The following is a 3,803-nucleotide window of genomic DNA, read 5'->3' as shown; positions in this document are numbered from 1 at the left end:
GTTTTGTTTTCCTCCATCTGCGCTCCATTTTCCGGGCTGCTCTCTTTAAGGTGTGAGTGTGCTCATTATACCACGGAGTCGGACTGTTTTCTTTGATCTTCCTTAAGCGGAAAGGAGCAACTGTATCTAATGTGCTAGAAAAGAGAGAGTCCATAGTTTCTGTTACATCATCAACTTTTTTTGTGGTAGAGGTGACGGTTCTACCATACTTGTAACAAGGAGTAGAATTTACAGTTTTAGCTATATGGAGTTTACACAAGACTAGATAATGATCTGAGATATCATCGCTTTGCTGCAGAATTTCAACACCACTAACATCAATTCCATGTGACAGTATTAAATCTAGAGTATGATTTCGACAGAGTAGGTCCGGAAACTTGTTGTCTAACCCCAATGGAGTTCAGAATGTCTATGAATGCTGATCCTAATGCATCTTTTTCATTATCGACATTAAAGACTTTATCTGCAGCCAGTACTAACTCAGATAGAAAATTAGCAAATTCTTTAATAAAGTCTGTGTGGTGCCCTGGTGGCCTGTATACAGTAGCCAGTAGAAACATCACAGGGGATTTATCACTAACACGTGTTTCTCTAGATAATGTTATACACAGCACTATAACTTCAAACGAGTTATACTTAAAGCCTGCCCTCTGAGAAATACTGAGAATATTGCTATAAATTGTAGCAACACCTCCCCCTTTACCTTTCGGATGTGGCTCATTTTTATAGCAGTAATCTTGGGGGGTGGACTCATTTAAAGTAATGTATTCATCTGGTTTTAGCCATGTTTCTGTCAAACAGAGCAAATCTAGATTATTATCATTGATCAAATCATTTACAAAAAGTGCTTTTGTAGAAAGGGACCTGATATTCAGTAAGCCAAGCTTTATCAATTGTTTCTCTGTATTGTAAATATTTTTTATTTGTTGAACATCAATTAAATTGTTACTCTTAATTTGGTTTGGACGTTTTCTGTATTTTCTAGTTTGGAGTACAGACACAGTCTGTGTTTAAAAACAGTATGTGTTTATAATGTCGGTAAACCAGGTAACTTGTAAAGTAACTAAGTGTTCCCACCTTAAAAAGGTTATTATAGACAGCTTTACAGCTCAGATAATAAAAGGGCTTGTGCTAAATTATTCATATAAGTACTTTAACAAAATGTGAGCTTTTTTTAACTGTCCTGAATATTGGTCCAGTGTAAAATAAAAACACTGTGAAAACATAATGAGGCTATTCTCTTTTCCATCATTTAGAAGAACCTTCAGTTCAGTCTCCACACAAAACAAACCTCTTCCAAGAGACGATGACTAAAATTCCCAGTTCAAAGGCTTCTTACAGACCTCATTGGCATCAGATTTGAAAGCACTGTTGAATAACACATTCAAGAGACAAATTAGAAATTATAAAACAAATTAAAACAGCAGCTCCTCCCCCAACGAGAAGAGAGCAGATTGATGAGTGTTTCGCAACACTGTTACTGGTGGATTCAACAGAGGGTGACATTTTAGCACCCTGTGAAGGAAAATGTTCAACATGGGCTGATAGGGTGCTGAGCTACAGTAGTACAGAGTGTGCTCTATATTTGGGGAGCTGACCAGGGTCCTGGTCAGCTAAAAACTCTGTTTAACTTAGTCTGATGCCTGTGTGAATGTGGGAGCTGTCCATGGTACCAAAGACTGTTAGAGATGCAGCACAATTTCTTTGGTGACTGTGTTTCATTACATTTACATTTGTGTAACATGGTTGTCATAAAAGTAGAATTAGCCAAACAAACCAAGACATTTTCAAACATCATTCTCAGTAAAATTAAAGCAAGACACTCGTGTACATCTAACTCCATCAGCTCTATGTTAGATTTCCCACAATACTTTACAGTCTTACAGTGCAGTTTGAATCTGTTTATGCAAATTGCATGAACTTTAATGTTCCCCCAAGTCATCCAACTCAAGGCACTAAACATTAACAGAGGACATTTGCATCGGGAAAATATGAAGAGGGCGTCCGTTTGATATTTATTTGCTTGTTTCTTTTTTCCCTTCTTTGTCTGGGTGTGTGTGTATATGTGAGAGATAGAGAAGCACATTAATGAAACAGTCATGGCCTGAAGAAAATATTTCATGGGGAATGTAAGTGGCTAATACCAGCTGCATGTGCTACAGAAATACTGGCAAGAGATTTTCCCAGCTGAAGACGCACTCCCTCATATAACCTGTGGGAGTTTTTATCAGTATGTACTGTCCTTGAACTGCGAGAGTCTGATTTTAATCATTTTCAATTATAGCAGGATTACAAACAAGGCATGGGGGGCACATGCTTCAGGACCCCAGCCTTTATTTTATTTTATTTTTTGAATAAATTCATTTATTTTGCTAGGTAGAGATACTTACACAGTATCATTATCGCAGGAAAATATGTTTCACATCGAGGGCGTCATGTGGCATCATGGGTGGGTTGGGTGACATTTGTGCCCCAGGGGCCGATGATCCTTTGATCCAGACCTGTTTGCAGTGATTGCCAAAAAAAATGTGCAGAGTTATGATCTTACAGTGATCTATGGGGACACCTGACTGGCAGTGTGAGGCTCCACCTGACTGGGACTGATGTTACACCTGTAGTCTGTCAGGAAGATACCTGTCATCCTGTCATCTTGTGTTCTTGCAAATCTGTTTAACGACATGGATTTTAGTGTCGTTTTAACAAGCCCACACTTGAATAATTGAATCAGTCGGGTTTACTTGATCATTCGAGTCTCCATTGACTTGTAAAACCTAATAGAGCACCACAATTCACAATTGCTCAGACTTTGTGTGAATCAGTTGGCCATGTTTTGCATTTAAAGGGATAGTTCACCCAAAAATGAAAATTTTGTCATTAATGACACACCCTTGTGTCGTTCCAATCCTGTAAGACATTTTTTCCTCTTCGGAACACAAATTAAGATATTTTTGATGAAATCCGAGAGTTTTCTGACCCTGCATAGACAACCGAGCAACTACCATGTTCAAGGCCCAGAAAGGTAGTAAAGACATCATTAAAATGGCCTTTTTTTGCATATGTATTTTGTCCTTCTTGTGGCTATACTACCGAAACTGTGATTATTTTAACATTTTATTCATCCCATTTGCTTCCATTGTAAGTAGCCTACCTCAGTTTAACCCAGATTTTTGAAAGAAAAGCATTGACAAGTGAAAGTAATACTCCTAAGACATGTCCTGATGAGCTGAAGCCATCAGGAGCAAAAACACCTCAAACCTGCCCAACTCTCCCCATCCTCGGCCCAGCAGCCATTCTCCTCAAAGCACTGCCTGTACACCAGCTGAAAGGAACATTGCAACATAGCAGTGAGGAGTGGATAAAGAAACACTCTCACACTCTCATTGCATCTCCTTTGCTTGCTTCTCTCTCTTCTCCATGTCTCTCCTCTCTCACTTTCTCTGAAAGAGAGCTCTTTCTCTGTCGCTCTTTTTCTCTCTCTCAAGCCCACGCCTGGTGCAGGCTTGGTTGAATCATGGGAATGAGTGGGTGGGAATGTGCTTCTTTTCTCCCAAAGACACGCAGACATACATACACACTGGAGCACACAAACTCACACACTCTGACGTATCCCAGGCGGACTGGAGGATGCAGCCTGTGGCTCAGCTTTCTGACATTTCTCCTCCCTTATCTCTTCTTTTCCTTTGCATTTCCTCGTTTTCATGTGCTGATGCATAATGGATTTCTGCATACTGCCCGATGTGTGACATAATGAGCCAGTGCTTGCTAACCTTTTGATTCCATTAAAACTGTGTTACAGATGCTTT

The sequence above is a fragment of the Barbus barbus genome (genome assembly GCF_936440315.1).
Source record: "Barbus barbus genome assembly, chromosome: 26".
In the NCBI taxonomy this organism is placed as follows: Eukaryota; Metazoa; Chordata; class Actinopteri; order Cypriniformes; family Cyprinidae; genus Barbus; species Barbus barbus.
The sequence above is the reverse complement of the archived record's forward strand: the minus strand, read 5'-3'. Positions refer to the sequence as shown.